The sequence below is a fragment of the Triturus cristatus genome, chromosome 1_2 (genome assembly GCF_964204655.1).
Source record: "Triturus cristatus chromosome 1_2, aTriCri1.1, whole genome shotgun sequence".
Classification (NCBI taxonomy): domain Eukaryota; kingdom Metazoa; phylum Chordata; class Amphibia; order Caudata; family Salamandridae; genus Triturus; species Triturus cristatus.
This window is the reverse complement of record NC_140580.1, coordinates 1,117,866,759-1,117,884,367: the sequence shown is the minus strand read 5'-3', so window position 1 is coordinate 1,117,884,367 and position 17,609 is coordinate 1,117,866,759. Positions and strand designations below refer to the sequence as shown.

The 17,609-nt window shown below is 40.3% G+C and overlaps 1 protein-coding gene across 5 annotated transcripts in view; it reads left to right on the top strand.

Annotated features, from left to right (window-relative positions):
* The window catches only part of SCAI (suppressor of cancer cell invasion), a 561,593-nt gene that overhangs the window by 59,973 nt on the left and 484,011 nt on the right, over positions 1 to 17,609 (top strand). The window lies entirely within an intron of this gene.

Below are 17,609 nucleotides of genomic sequence, written 5' to 3'. Positions count from 1 at the left end.
CTACTCCACTCTATGCAACTCCACTCCACAACACTCTGGCACTCTACTCTACACCGTACCACTCCACTATACTCCACTCTATGCCATTCCACTCTACTACACTACTCCACTCTATACCACTTCACTCTGTGACAATCTACTCTGCTCTTCGCCACTCTACAACACTACTCCACTCTATGCAACATCCTCTATACCACTCCACTCTGCTCTATGCACTCCACTCTGTGACACTCTACTCCACGACTCACGACTCTTCAACACTCAATTCCACGACACTGTACTCCACTCTATTCTACTCCATTGTTTGACACTCTATGCTACTCCACTCTACAACACTCAACTGTACGACACTGTACTCCACTCTTTGCCCTTCCACTCTACTCCCTCCATGGCACTCCACAACACTCTACACCACTCCATGACATTCATGTCCCTCAACTCTACTCTACACGACCTCACACCACACTGTGTTACTCCACGACTCTCTAAGCTAGTCCACGACTCTCTAAAGCACTCCATAACACTTCACTCAACTCCACGACCCTCCACTCCATGCCACTCTCCTTTAAACCACTAACCTTTGGCAATGCTGAACAGCAGCCACACTGGTGTACAGCATAGCTAAAACATATTGACAAAGCCAATAGCTCCTGCCAATTCTTCTTTCTCTTCTGTGTCCCTTTTTTAACCACTGAAAATATTAAGAATTGGCACCCAGCTGCGTGGGTGAGGGAGTTCCTTGGCAGTGCCGCTTTGTGGAGTTCTGTTTACTTCTGGCTGATTTTCCTGTGCTATACCTCACCAAAGATTCCAAGTTTGAAGACCAGTATAAAGCAGAGAAGGCTGCCTGATTCTCTGAGGTGGGTGTGGTGTAAAATATGAATTTGGTTCAGTGAGTATGATCAAATGAGTTACCCATTCCTTGGTGCGCGCAGAAATGTCAAGATGTCAAGATGGTAGTCCCGCTACTTGAAGCAGTCCAAAGGTGTGATAGTCAAGTGCTGGGTAGTCGGTATACCTGATGTGCAGGACATCATAGACTTCTCAGATGAAGATCTGTGAAAGGTGGAGCAGGAAGAGGAGCCCCAAATTGTGAGTTTGAAGGGGCATGCCAATTGATGACACTGCTAATGTGCTAGTGCATTTTCTTCCCAAAAGGGTCCATTTGCCCATTGCTTACTCAGAATCGTGGTGATTTCCTTTTGGACTAACCACCTTTATAAGTGTAACTGAAGATAGGGCCAGAAGATGTACCACATCCATGTCCACCTGTAGCATCTTCAACACTTTTGCCTTCTTATCTCTTAAGTTTCTTATTTTTAATAATATCACAGCTATTCGACAAGATATTTGCTGACCTCTTGCATGTCTTAATTGCATTTTATCCCAGTTTCTTGAATAGATTCAGGGAATCTTGCTATGCGTAGAAACTAGAGGCCAGAGGCTACTCAACTTGACTCCCTCATGCTAGTCAATGAAGTATCACCTATTCTTCCCGGGTTTTATTGAAGGACTCCCTCCTATTTTTTCCCAACCCTCCCCCTCCCGCTCAACCCAAGAACCCTCAAGAATATTGAAGGGAATTGGAATATTGTATTTCCTGGGATACAGTATCTTGTCAATACCTTGTTCTCCCACCAATTTTTAGTAGAAAAGCATTTAGACTGTAGTGTTCCCTTTCCTCTAGAAGCCATCTGTTTATTTAAAGGACCCTTCCATTTCTAATTTTCCCTAACAATCATGTTGATTTTAAGGGCAATAATCCAGTAGAAACCGAAGCTTGTGGGGTAGCTCCCCTACACACTGTGTTCTAAAATAATGCTCATGTTATATGTGATAAATAAGTGGCGACATCTTGGCCCTCGGTCTGGCAGAAGTGGCATATATTTTGCTGGTCTTTGCTTGGTTATATTCTTTGTCGAACAATACAATTGATCTCTATCATCCCGTACAATTCCAGATCCTCCCATTACCTTCAAAGTGCCTCACGGTTATTCTCTTGTGCACCATGCTTTTAAATTTGTACACAACACTCTTGACTACCCTAACTGCTTCGTTTGCTTTTCATCGTTATGCATATCTGCATGGCACTCAGATATTGCTTAAAACTAATGGGAATCTGTTGAACCCTGGAGTACTAGTGGCCTTATGAACGTGTTTGAACCCTCAACTGAAACACCGCAGCGTTTCTTCCCTGGTCTCTCTGACACTGCCCCTTATTATACTTTGGCCAGTGATTGGGACTGGCAAGTTAAACAGTTCAAAATGGATCTCCCAGTCCATAATTGTGACTACAGCTAAGACTTCTTTATTGCCCAGAAATTACTCAAGCATCGCATCCATTCTATTTTGTCTAGCCTGGTATCATTTATGGCTGGCAGTGAGTGTTCCGCTCTTGTGTTAACTGCTTACCAGCTTCTCCATTCTTTAACTTGGGTCTTGTCTCACATCAGGCTTCTGTTTCACTGGACTTGCTTCTGAACTACTGATGTGCCCTTGATTTTATGATGTACACCTTCTTTCCTAATTAACTCTCAATCACTTGTGTTTATGCAGAATACTTTCTTGACACATTGTCTTCTTTGCTTCCTTAACCAGTTTGTAACTTTTGTATGCATTGTATTATGGATATTTCACAGAAAAATCTATCGGTATAATCGTACAAATACATGAAAGGTTGATGTTTCTGGTGTTGATTGCTAAATCATATGCTATTTTAACTTGGGCCATAGCAAGAGATAACATTTTAAACACAAAAAGTACTTTGCTGGCCTGTCCTTTCAACAGTCCATTTAAAGCTCTCTGAAGCCTAGAAATGTCCTCTTTATCAAGGCATGATTACTTCATCGTTGGGGGAGAGTCTAACATCAGTCTGGATCGGTTAGAAGGCAAAGAAGGGAATCTGAAGATAGGTTTGGTCTCACAATCTTATTGAAAATCTAAGATCATTGGATACATGCAAATTGTTTAAATCCAGTCCACGCGAGTACAAATTTTACTCGTCATCACATGCTACATATTTCAGAATAAATTGATTATTAACTGACTCCATTGTTTCCTAGAGCCTAGTTTCTGAAGATAAAGGCAAGTTATGAATATCAGGCCATGTTCTGGTGGAACTGGAACTGGTTTTTATACACCATTCAACACATTAAAAATGTTCAGCTTCTAAATTACATACTTTCATTCTGAAAGATATAGACTCCAACGTTAAACTATTTTCTATCCAGAAACTAAGATTGCATTAACGACATGAACCGAGAATGGGTGAGTTGAAAACATATTTAAGAGGAGTTCTAATTTCAGAAAACTTGAAAAAATAGAAGAGTTAGAGAAACCTTTAAAACCTTCAGAAAATTAGGTTCAAACTGTTGGAGCTTTTTAAAGCTAGCTGCTAGAGTAATTGTAGCAAACCCCAAGCACATCTAGTAAAATAGAATAAAATAAAATAGAAAATAAGTCATAACTAACAAACTGAAAACGGCAAAATAATTAATGGAGTGAAAGTTACATACGGTATAGAAAATATAAATAGTATACACATTAGTCTTTCAAAGAATTTTGAATGGTCTCATATTCTAAGAAAGAAACTTGTTTCTCAATAGCTGTGAGCTGTGAAAGAAATTAGGCTTTTTGTCAATCGACCTATTGGTGTAATGAGTAGAGTAATAAAAACATCAATTTGGGGAAATATCTGGACTCGGATGATCTGACTTCAAAGTCTTAAACATGCTTCTCTGAGGAATTGCTATCAATACTGGCAAAGGCATGCAACACTCAGTCTTTGACTCCTTCCCTAAATCAGTGAATAAGCCGTACATTATTTCACAGCACCAATCTAGCAGAGATCATCTAATGTGTAGAAACTAGAGAGCTGTTTCACTTTTAAGCGCTGTTGTAAATCTGGGAATATTGATCTATTTTTGTAAACAAAGAAAAGACATTTAATAATGTGGAATGGACTTTCTTGATGTAAATACTCAAGAGAATTAATCTAGGGCGAGAGTTTTGATCCAGTACATTGGATTTATTCACAGAATCTACAGTCAACGTAAATACTAATGGTTTAATTTCTGAGATGTATAAGGGCACTAAGCATATCATGAAGTATGTCTTCAAACTGCATTAGTCTCAGTTTACAAATGTGCTAAATGTCTGGTGACAAGCTGTTTCAACAGTGCGCAGTTGTATGCATAGTACAACCCCTCATTGGGGAAACACAGCCAGCTGTGCAGAAGCAAATCTTTTCCATTTGGAAAAACTCCTTGTTATTCCCTTTCCCACCAACTATTTCCATGGTAGAAAAAGGTGAGAGAGAAATTTGTATTAGTGAACAAACTCACAGGTTTGTGGTTGTTGACGCAGCCTCGCGATAGACCATGCCTTAATCCATCCCCTCCGCACCCCTTGTGTGGGTTATACTGCTTCATAACTGTACATGGTCATGGAGTACAGTTATGCAATTGTTTAACCATGTATGTTGTATAAATGTTTGTGGATACATGACTGCTTTTGTGACTCAGAACCCAGGTTTTTTGTTTTTGAATCCTTTGTGGATAATTTTATCGCTTGATTTATTAACCAATACTGTAGAACCCTATGTAATTTGTTGTGAGTTCTTATTTTTCAGATTTACAGGTTTATATTTTCTCTGCAGTTTGTGAAGTGTATATATTTTGTCAGATCTTGGCCTCTTGTTAGTTAGGATTTGAGCTTTTCACGTGGGAGGTGTGCAGAAGGTGTTGTGGGTCAGTCTGCAGAAGCTCTTCTTTCATTGGCATGTGGCCATCCTACTGAAACGCTAAGTTCCAACAAGGACTGGGTGTTACTTAAAACCACAAATAAGGACATTAAATTTGAAGGGAGTAGTAGCCTAGTTGTCTCAGACTTTTGCTACAGCAGGTCTAGAGAAGACTGGAAATAAGAGTTTTCATTGGGCATTTTCTGCCCAACATTCAGAAAAAGTGACATTGACTCTCAAAGAGAACACTAATATTCTTTCAGTTGGATGCAGCACAGACCTTTTTATAAGGGATGCACAGGAATAAAAACTGAAGCTTGACCAGGCCCACTGCCAGTCTGCAAGCCTGTGACTAATGATACTTTATTGGTGCCAACTCATGAGCGGTCTTGGGGGGCACCAGCAAGGCGTGTTGTTGCTTTTAGTGAGAGAGAGAGGATGTGGGTTTACTTTGCTATTCCTTCATGCATTCATTTCACCATTCTCCTAACTCTCACATTTTCCTTCCTGCCATCCAAGTTGAATAATGCTTTGCTGATGTGTGTATGGTGGCATACAATATCCGTTTTATTTCTGTGACATGTTGGTAGGGGGTTTATATAGACTGTCTGATCTTAATTCATTTGTGAGATAAATTACATGTTAATGATGGCTGAAGAGTGAAAGGTGAAATGTAAGCGGTTTCATTTGTGATTTTCTACATTTCAGTGCAGTTGAATTGAGCATACAGTCAGCGGCAGCAAAGTATCAAATAAATACTGCCCACTAGTAGAGAGCAAACAATCACCATAAATTGTAATATAAATGGCCACATCTTGGTACTTGAAAAACAGTCTCAATTATCGCATGTAAGATAATTATTAAAACAAGTTATGCATTTTCACTTGGGCAGTCAATTTATGCATTACAAAAGAAAGGGAGAAGAGCATTAATGTTCTTAGGGTAAAATTAAGACACAAAAACTGGAAAAGAACTAGTGCTTCATCTCTTGGTGGCAGTTAAAGACAAAATACCAACGCACAACTGGAGAAGGATGACAACAATCTCAATAAACCTGAGGTGAATGCCAAGGCTTCAGGTCTTTGATCAAAGAACAGACTTCCAGATCTATGATCGAAGAGAAGACTTCAACCAATACCAGGTTTCCTTATATCGGCCCAAAAACAGACATGCTGGTATCTAAAAGAAGGCAAAATACTTGCAGATGCCTGATCCAACACCAGGTCTGCAGATATCGGATCCAAAACGAGACTTCAATCAAGACCAGACGTCCGATCTATGATCCATGAACAAATGTGTAGATACCAGATCCCCTCGGGGAGTAGACACGGGTCGCTTAGGGGTAGGCGTTCTAGCCGGTGACTGGCTCCACTATTTCGTGTTTCTGAGCCAGCACCACGACCTTGACTCCCATGAGGCACGCGATTATGCGCCGTTCAATTTCACCTGTCTTCAATTGGGATGACAGGACACCTGACTGTGAGTAGACGGTTAGGTTTTAGTGATCCAAGGGTAGGGTACACCTTAGCGTGTGTACACCGCCCGGGTCACGTCATTTGGTCCTGACGAAAACCTAATAATACTATCACATAGGTTGAAACATGTAGACCTTTTTACTGCACTTATCAGCACTATACCTCACTCTCAGATACCATTGGTCAATTTAACCAAGTAAGGTATCCTACCAACGTTTTTAAGATCGGCCAGTTGCTCCAGAATAAAACTTCCTAGTGAGTTTATCTGGCCCATTTTTAACTCACTGTTCACTCACTTGCACACAAAAAACCACCCGTTCCACTGTAATTCAGGTGTCGAAGCACACCCGGATGGCACTCGGCTATCCGGGTGGGACCCCGATGATGAAGCATGTCACCAACCAGGTTGGTGAGTGAGGGGTCTTCTACAGAAGAGAGAATTCTTCGTGCCTTGTGCACTTTCCCAGCATTCTGGAGACTTTGATCGGTCTCCCGGTTATACTCCTTCATTTGTTTGTTTAAAGTATCTTAAGGGGATTAGGCGTATTCCCTCCGTTTTTGTCCCTTCCCTCTCTTACTTGTCTTGGATACCAGATCCACCAGCAGACCTCCAGATACCCGTTCCAAGGCCATGTTCAGATTCATCCGCCTCTGGCCAACGTGAGACACCCAAAAAGGTCACAGACAAAGTGCTTCTCCCTGTCTGAGTCCTCCGCACTGCAAGTTGCCCTGGGTTCTGTCCCTAAGAACTTGGTCAAATAAATAGGTCCCATTGATGAAACACAGAAAGGGATGAAGTAGAATTTAGTTAGTTCCTAAAGTAATGAGAAACTTTACTGCCTATCACACAACAAAAAATACTTTTTACTCTTATATGGCTTTATATCATGAATTCATTTCTAAAAGTATAAATGCTGCTGATGAGGGTTGCATCATTTTATATTGATTTTCTTCCAAAAATATTTTTCTTCATTTGAATAGATCAATTTCTTAAAGAATATTCAGGTATAGACTCATCAGTGTCATGCAGTCAATAATACCACTAAAGAACCTAATGACACTTATAATCAAAGATATTGAACTATGTAAGAAGCTACTGCTTGCCAGACACCATGAGGAAGCGGGCAAGTCTTTACCATACGCATCCAATCCCCTAAATCATGGCAGCTGGGGAATTTGTTAGTTGTTTCTGGGTTCCGCTTATAGGAGTGAGCAGGAGTAATAAACCATCCATGTTGCGTACAGTGGTATTCTTCTAAAGCTTGCCACACGTAATACTTTAAATTGAATTTACACATTAACTCACACAAAAAAAGAGTTACTGTAAAGAGTTTGGTAGCCAGTAGTTGTGAGTTTTTAATAATCTGAAATGGGAGGTCTATGAATGTACTAATTGTCGATATTGAAACTGATACCATCCGTCATGTTCTCGAATTTAGGCCGTATTGCTTTCTATGTTATCCATCTACCTCTCCTTTCTCCTGTTTTTACATAAGCCAGCATCTTCCCACCTATCAGTCTCTTTGTGGCCTATAATTTCTAATTGTGTGTGTGTGTTGCGTTTGTTTGTTTGTTGGGGCTTGATGTTGCCCAAAAAACGTAGCTAATGAGCACAAAAGTTACTAATTGTTCAATTGTGTACTAGTTTAGGAATTCCAATAATCTGAAGCTTGTAGGGTAGTTGGACACTCTGTTGCTGTAACATTATGTAGAAAAACACTGCTGTATTTTATTAAATCTAATATAAGATGATGCATGTGCAGCATTACAATAGGAGCATACATTGTAAGAGAGTTGCATCAAGTAAGTGGAGGCATGGGGATAGCCCACATACCTATGCTGAGGACATCAAGGGAATGGACAGACCCAGAGCAGTGCCCTGGAAGGCAGCAAGGCTGTATGAAATGCTTGCCACAAGTGATCCACTTCTGAACACCTTAACAGTGGTTTGCGGAATTTGCCTTATGAAACAGATAAAACAGAACACTAAATAATAAAAATCAAAACGTTTAGCACGCAGTCATCTAGTTAGTCTCCGTCATTATCATAACTGCTAGGCAATTAAACATAATCGAATTATAAACAGTTTTGGAAGCACTCATAATTCTCAAAACTGCATAGGCTGTTAGAAATAATGGGCTCTGTGATGCTTTTGAAAAGAGCTGAAGACAGATCATCTCATCCCTCCTGAGGCAGCCTGAGCTCTCATGAAGCAAATTGACTGACAATGCGCAGTCGCATAGACCCCGAAGTAGGAAGCGCATAAGGCAGAATGCGTATCTCTGCATGCAAGCACGCTAGGATGATATCAACAAGACTAGTGCCACATCTTCCCTGCATGACAATAATCAATCCATCCAGTGTATTTCTGTTTAACGATAACCATACAAACCGATAAAAAAGGATTTTGAAAAGGTCATCATAGAACTTCAAAAACTGTTTATCAATGTTATTGGCCCATCAGCAAAATCCAGCCTGACTTCCATACCTGCATAGAGACGTCAGCAGCAGTGTTGAAGATCCAAGACCAGGCAGAGTGTGCCGCTTAGGACGTTGACTTGAAATTGTGGGAGACCCCCAGAAAGGGGCTTCTACCGCGGGGCGGCTCTTCATAGTTGCCCAGACAGCTTACACTCGTGGCGCTGGTTTGCAGGATTGGAGCGGGTAGCTCACCCGTAAAAAGAAACTAGCTATTAGTTTGTTATTGACACACTACTGCTTGGAATTGTGCACTGCACATAGTTTTATTATGTTTGTTTAATTTACCTCTTTCTTTCTGTTGTTTATTTTGATTGGCTGTCTTTTCTGAGATTCTGTAGGAGCTTACACATATACGCCTTTCTTTCGCACTTTCTCGCACAGGGCCAGTGTAACCACCTGCCCAGCTTTCCTAGAAGAGTTTCAGCGAGGCTCTAGAAGCCCTTCGTTCAAAACCCCACTCCTTAGTTCGCATTCTTCAGCAGCCGTTGCCCACCCTAGTATTCCCCACTAATAAGATAACCGCCCAGCCAACACACTGGTAGGATTACCTCATCCCACAGACCACGTATAGCCTCCCTCAACGTCAATGCATTGACATGTTACATTAAATGAAATAAAGACCCTCCCTTATCTAGCCACTAAAGCGCCAGATTTTGTACTACTCCAGAAGACCCACCTATTGAAAGCTGAATCAAGTAAGCTTAAGAGGGACTAGGTCAGCAGAGTAGCAGTCTTACCAGCAGGGAAGATAACTCCTCCCTGACTACATTATCAACTTCATTACCGGAGTAAATGTAAGTTTGCTAACCCCTTTTGGAAATCTTTACCTTAAGTCTACCTGAAAACCTGGACAGACCCAATGTGTAGATATGTTTTTATGAAATTGAAGACTATGAATGCAGTGATAATAATGGGCTACATATATGCCCCTAACCTCAAAAGATTGCCTTTTCCTTGACTCCCTCGAGACTGCTAACTGAATGTAGGCACACCAAAGTAGTGGTGGGTGGTGATTGGAACTTAGCTTGGGACCCAAACAAAGACAGGTCTGGTTCACTTGACAAGCTTAATGCCACGGATAGGTAAATATTAGGAGACCTTTTGAGAGGCCACATTCTGGTGGACCACTGGCACATACTACACTCGAGTAAAGGAATACACCTTCCTCCTGTGTACACAGTAGAGGTACTAGAATTGCTATTGCCTTGTTAACCATCGCACCCTGCCCTTTCTAATGGTCTGCACGGTAGTGGAGGGTGAGATATCACATCACGCATTGGTGGTCTTGGAACTGGCATTAGGTCATATTAACCCTACTGCCAAATGTTGGTGTCTAAATATATCAAAGTACAAGATCCCGGAAGGCAAACAAAAGCTCACCACCTACCTATGCCAATACCTAGATGATAATGAACCCTTGATTACCTCAGCCCAGGTTCTCGGGCATCCGGGAAAGCTGTAATTAGTGGGGAACTGATGAGGGACTAGGCCATAAGAAAAAAGGTCTCACAGGAACAAAAAACCAAGCTTGGAACAAGACATTGCTACCCTGACTTGACCATATATACGAGAAACTCCAATCTCCAAGACTTGAGAAAGCAAAATTCATCTGAACTGGCACTTCTCCACACAAGCTAAAAATGCCCTACTTCAATTAAAGTGAAGACATTACAAACAAGGGGTAAAAGCAGGCCGGCTCCTGGCAGCACAGCTTCGATAAAGAGAGGCACAACAAGCCATACCAGTGGTCAGTGACCAGGGAGATGGGTTGTTCACACGCGCCATAGCGGAGACCTTTGCTTAGTTTCTGAGGAACCTATATAGAGTAGAAGCTGCTTCTGAACTGCTGTCTAAACGCACATTCATGGCGTGGGTACGCTTGCCCATGCTATCGGATGAAGGTAGACAATTGCTGAAGGTCAAGATCACTGAAGAAGAGGTAGCAGCAGCAATTTCAGCCATGCTGCATAACAAATCCCCGGGGTTAGATGGATTCCCTTCTGAATTCTATATGTTTAAACCTATTCTGGTGCACTTGCTTTACAGAGTTTTCAAAGAAGCTGAAAATACGGGTGGGTTGCATACCAAATTCAAGAAAGCTCTCCTTAGCCTCATCCTGAAACGAAAAAGACACAACACAATGTGCGAACTAGTGCCCGATATCCTTAATCAACACAGATATAAAAATATTAGCCAAAGTGCTAGTCACCAGGCTAAAGAAAGTTCTTCTATCTTATTCATGAATCACATGTTGGTTTTGTCCCCCGGCCGTTGTTCCCGGAACCACATGAGATTGCTTGTGAATGTCCTTTGGACCTGTGAGACAACCACAAAAAATAAACTAATAATAGAGGTCCAGTTAAAGTTCTTGTATTTATATTTTAAAATAGTGCATGACTGTTATTGGTCCCTGAACAAACTAAGAAGGGGCCACTTGCTCCCCCACAACACTGCTGGAGTGCTTAGAACCTAGTTATGACTTCCTCCATATTTTATGGTCCTATACGAAACTGACTTCCTATTGGATGAACATCTGGAGCTCATTACGTAATACTAGCCCCACCTACTTTACCGCATCATCCAAATCAGCCAACCTACACAATGTTGTGGGTGACGAGCTCTTTCATTGGAGGAAATGGATGTCGACAGCCTTGATGGTTGCAAAGATCCTTATCCTCCAGCACTGGTGTCTGATGACCATCCCAACACATCAGGAATGGTTAACAGAACTTTTTCCGACTGGCCTCATATCAAAGGCACATATACAAGGTCCAAGACAAACTCCCCCAGTTTGAAGATGTGGGGGGTAATTTCACGTGACTTATAGATTCTTAACTCCCTTTGAGATAGTGGACAGACACAGCACACCCCTTGAAAATATTGTCACATATAGTTATACGTCACTTGCACTGGGAGGACTTGCTGAGTTAGGTAGGTTTCTAACCGTCCTTGTTGTCTCTGGCACATGGCTCGACCCAAAACAAGGAAAGGATACCGGGGGGGAGACTGACTGTTAAAATGAACTGACAGATGGAGTCCCAGAGACACAAATACACATATTGCCGCTGGGAAAATCTACAGTGTCTCTGCACCAGCACTGTGTTTGTAGGAACGAACAGTGAGGGATGTATGAGCCTTGTGTTCATGGACTTCCCCAATAAATTAATGAATAGTCCTCAATCTCCCACGCCAAGCCCACTCCACACCACACCTTCAGGAACTCCATTGGCTCCAGATACACAAATGACCACACTTCAAACTCCGCACCCACACCTACAAAGCACTCCACAACATAAGCCCTGCCTACCTGATTAGCTGCATTAATTTTCATAAACCTTCAAGACCCCTGTGCTCTGCTATTATCTCACTAGCACACACCACACGCATACACAGAAGGAGAGCAGGGGCCGCACCTTTTCAAACCTGGCTCTTAAACCTAGAACAATCTCCAACAACTCGTCAGAGCCTTCTCCTCTTTTCTTGGATACCCTCACAGTTGATTAGCATGCTATAAAAACACCTATATCATACCTACATTTATGCTTATTCAGAAGATCACACTGCCCGTAGCCAGTGCTTTTCTATTCCCCCCCCCATAGGGATGCAGGCGAATGATGGAAAACAATTGCTAAAAAGGAAGCAGGGAACTCTGGGTAGACACTCCAAATTTGCGCACCTTAAATGTCTGCTTTTCTATCAAAGTCTTTAAGTATAGGATTAGCACAGTGGCATGCACGCCGAGATAGAAAGGGACAAAGTATTTTGCCATTTCTACAGCAAAGTCTTTAAGCATCGAATGAGCACAGTGCAGTCCATGCCGAGCTGTAAAACGACCAAAGCCTTTTACCACTCCAGGCAAAGCATTACAGCTTTGGATTGTTAAAATACCATCCAAGCGAGCCTGAAATGAATAAAAGCAACCCCTGACACGTGTTTCACTCTCTTTAGAGCTTTTCAGAGAGGTATAGCTTTGTACAGACACATGCAAAATCCAGACCAAATTGTATCGGAAAGAAACAGCCGCCGCCTGTATTCTAAGCAGGCAGCTGCCACCCCATGAATATCATCTGCAATGTTCCAAAGGTAGAGTTTCTTCGACCAAATTGGAACTGCAGTGATTATAAAACTTATTTACACAAGTCTGCAGTAATCACACAATGTCTCAAAACGAGAGGCTACAACGAGAGGGTACTAAACTAAACAGCAGAAGACGTACAACATTAATACAGGTGGACCCTCCTAAACCTGCTACTGATGAATCCCACCGGTTCATCACTAACTTCCACAACAGTCATTTTCAAATTTGAAAGATTCTGAACAAACACTGGTACCTTCTAACGAACAGCCCATCTATTAAAGCCTATATACCGGTTTACCCGCTATGGGGTTGTAGACGCGCAGGGAATCTGAAACAGAAACTCTGTCGGTCGTGTTTCCAAGATAAATGGAGGACACACAACCGTTTTTTAAATTTTTATAAACCAAGGGGCTTCTTTACAATGGCTCCATCCACAAACTAGGAACAGACAAAACTACTACCAGCACGTTCACTGATTGTTATCAACACACAGTTAGAGAATGGAGCAATTGTAATTTTACATTCGTGATAAATACAATACAATGTCCTTGCTTCCTATACTATATAAGAAGTGCTGCAAGATTACTAAAAAAAACATGTTTTCTTTTTCTGTCCTATATACCACCGACAAAGGAAACGCTGGGTTAAGCCCATATGTAGAAATTTGGGATTTTGAGAGTGTGAAAAAGCTATGAGAGTCTTGAAGTGCGACACCCACCCTCCAATTGTTTTTGCAGTTTCCCGGTTTCTAAATGCCATGTGGACACAACGTAGGAAATTCTGTAATTAATTTGTAGTTTTAACATATTCTTGTAACTACTGAATGTTTTTATATTATATTCTGTAATTGTGATTTGATTCAGATGTTTCAATACTGTGACTTGTAATAATCTATGTTGCTTTTATGGCCTTTTGGGCCGAAATAAAGTCTATGAATGACTAAAAAACAGATCCAGTAACATTATTGTAACAATTCACAAATTGAACACCAAACTGCCCCCGTTAGAACACTACATGAACCACTATGAACACCACAGAACATTAAAGTTTTTAGGAAAGTGCCAGAGGCGGAAACAGTGAACTATGACTATGGAAAAAAGTTTCATTTGTATAAACATAGTCCGAAGTGGATTGATGGAAGATGCTGAGAAGCATTATTGGCTATATTAAAATCTACTCATATTCTTTTTATTCGATGTTTTATTCAATCAGCTCTATGGTCTAACATAATCCAGTCCTTTCCAGCATTAACCAAGGCAATCCAGGTTGATAGACGTACAATTTGCCTTCTTAGCTACACCAAAAAATATACTATGAACCTTTACAATAGCCAATTGATGTCAGTGGCCCACCCCTAGATAGCATATATGGGAAATTGACACATAACCACTGCTTCAAATTCAGTTTAGCCTGTTGTATGACATTTATTATGCATCTATATTCCACCACAAATTACAAATCTTACAGGTATCGGACACAATTAACACTCTGTATAGACAAAGGCCCGATTTTCAGCGCGTTTCTGAACTACAGATAGATTTTGGTTACAAAAGCAAATATTTCTCTGGAAATGTACATAGCACTTTCTTTGAAACTGTTACCAATTTGCTTATACAAATTAACTGGGGTCACCAGTGATTCCTGTGTATATTTGGGAGCTGCCTACTAGAAAATATACTGGAATGTTTGGAACACATGGTTCAAATAAGGACTTGACTTACTTGGAACCTGAGCTGGGTGTTCTTCAAATTTCTATGTTTCTTTTTAAAATCAAATCCCCAACCACCCCAATTCCAACTTTTTTTTTACATTCCCCTTTTCTAATATCATGACTTAAGTGCTTTTGTTTGCTACCATTACGCATACTGGGAACTATGAGCATTTTCGGCAAATCCAAACTGAGGCTAATATGAAACCTACGACAAGATGGCGTCCGGTTTTCCAACACGTTTGGACACTTCTTTAAAATGTCTGATGTGCTTCCTACTTACCTTGATTCAACGCTTTATTGCACTGTTAAAAAACACTGTTAAATATGAGCATTCCCTACAAGTCCAATCTCGGGCTGTCTGGGACTTCGACATAATTGTCACACTCTGTGTTTAGGCACAATAAGATCATTGCAGTAGGGACACGCTGTAACCCAAGAACGGCATCTTGAGTGCATGTCTGAATGGAGCCCCAGGTATCGACCTAATCCTAAAGTGATTTACAATACCGTCCCTTTACAGTAATCCAATCTGTCTTTCGCTCTTCTGCCTCCAATGCCTGTGCCCCATCATCTATAAGCAGTATGTGTTACTTCGCTCATAATGTATCCTATAATATACTTAATGGCACCTTTTCCGGGGTGCTTCACATCTCTTTTGTGCTTTGCAAATTAGTCACTTGTGCTGTTATCCACTGTATGTATAAGGACATCCTAGATAAAACAGTGACTGTGGCCAACATATTGCATCGATGCTCTTGTCTTTGACTTATTCTTGACAGCCTTGAAAAATCCCAAGGCTTGCGCGCCTAGTACGGATGAAATACATGTTAGCGATGGAAAAAAAAAAGGCAGAATTTTACAAAAATGTTTTTCATGGAACACTAACAAACACAAGCTAAATTGTACTCCTTTATGTTATTTAATTGTGTGTCAAATTAAGCCTTGAAACCCAACTATATTAATGTATATTAGTAACTATTATAGCATCTATTGCTTTATGACGTTTGCATCCAATCAATACAAAAATATTGTGATTCCTTACATATCCAAACAAAGAAGGGCACATATCCGATTGATACTGTCACTCTAAATCTTTGTGTTGCTTTCATGGGATCCGAATCCCTACTAGTTTTGTAAAGAGATGTATAGTCACACATTCGTCAGATCCTGATCAAAGGATAAAAGGTTTTCCAGCCCAGTCATACTTCCGCAGTAACTATCAATGTACCAGCAACGTATGTTTGTGTTTATATAACTTCTGGACCTTAAACCAACAGAGATATTGTTCTTTGAGAGCAATGATTAAATTGATGTTCATGGATGCTCAAAGTGACCATAGATTTTGCATTCCCCAATATTCTCACCTAGTCGATTAATAGTTTAATACTGATCTCGCAGATTGACGGAGCTTGGCGTAGGTCCAAATACGGGGTAGAGTAGTAGCCCACTTCCGTAAATTGAGGATCCATTTCAAGACCAGACTTTGTTTAAACATTTTTGAACAGGTCTGTTTTTGATGACTTTGCACAACTTGCTAATGATAGAATTCATAACTGACATGAATTGCTTTTTCCTCCGCAGCTTGAGACGTGCATTAATGATGACACTCCGGATAAAACTTACATTTTCAAATTTTACAAGATATTTGTATATGAATGATGAGTATTACATATGTGCTAATTAATTTTGTGAATTGGACTTGTGCATTTATTTATCTATTAACTAGAAGCATTTTGCTTGTTTCTTGCTTTGTGCAGACTTGTTTGGAATTACCCTTAGCCATCTATAGGGAAGTGTTATTTCTTATTACGTGCCACAAAGCTGCCCATGTTTCTTTCATGTAATAAGGTAGTGAGAAAGAGATTACAGATTATTCCTCTGGAATGCCTTATAATATTTAGCAAAGAGATTAATGTAGTAGGAGGAACATAATCCTACTTAAGAGCATAAGGACCAGCCTGACTTTTAAGATAGTGCAGTTGGAGAGAGGCTAATTCTCTCTAACACTGCTTGCTAATAAAGGCTTTCCCATAGGTTTGTGGAGGGACTTCAGTATATGGAGAAGTCACTTGACTTTCCTTTCAATTGTTTTTGGGTGTCTCATTTCTCCTAAATTGTATTGCATGCTGCTATTCAGTTGAACAATTCCAGTGCCTACGAGTGTGTCTCTGGGGTGTTTACTGTACAGGTCCTTTTTCTATAAATACATTCTTGATTCTTGATTGTGACATTCGCCTGTTTCGTTGTGTGACATGTAACATTTATTTGTGAAGACCCTGTAGTCGTTGCTACCATGCATTTGGTATATACATTTAATGATTTGCTTATTTCTGTGTCGATGTGCCAGTGTGGTCCAGAAAATATATTAAAAGTGATTAAAATGTGAACATTGAAGATTCTTATCTGAGAGTTGTATGCTATTTAGCAAAAAGAGGATAGACTTAACAATACTTCTCACTTTCATATAGGTGATACTTAAGTGCTATACTTTACTATATATCTTCTCTTCAAAATATAGGACTCACAAGAAGAGTTCATTTAAGTATAAATAAATATTCAGTATAGTGATTTAAAAATAAATGCTTTTGTAAATATGTGTAGTGATATTGTTTGATAGTTTAAACAGTAATCTCCTCTTAAACTTAATTTGATTGATTCTCATTAGGCAAATGCTATTATTGTAGATGTATGCTGGCTATGTATTTTTCCTTATAGTAAAAATTAGCATCAATGCGTTAAATGTTTCTGATAATATCTTAAAAGGGGCTGTATAACATCTCGTTTAAAAGTCAATATTTTAAACCCTTATTTGCCAAATTCCTTGGGAGATATCTGGTGCTAGGGAAACGGTAGTGTCAAACTTTGTGGTTAGCTCAGCTATGTAAGTTAAGCTATCACCGCCTTCTCTTTTAATGCTTGGATGTTGACGAAGCAAGAATTTGATTTATTGAGGAATGTTTTGTTTGGTTAGACAAATCACTGATCTGTTAGCTTGATTTTATTGCGGTTTTTAAAAATCCCGTACCCCATAATGAAATGTTGTGTGGAGATTAAGCACATCCTGGCTAAGAAAAGTGATCAGACAGGAGTTCTGGTGGTAGGTTTGCAAGCCAGGTAAATTGT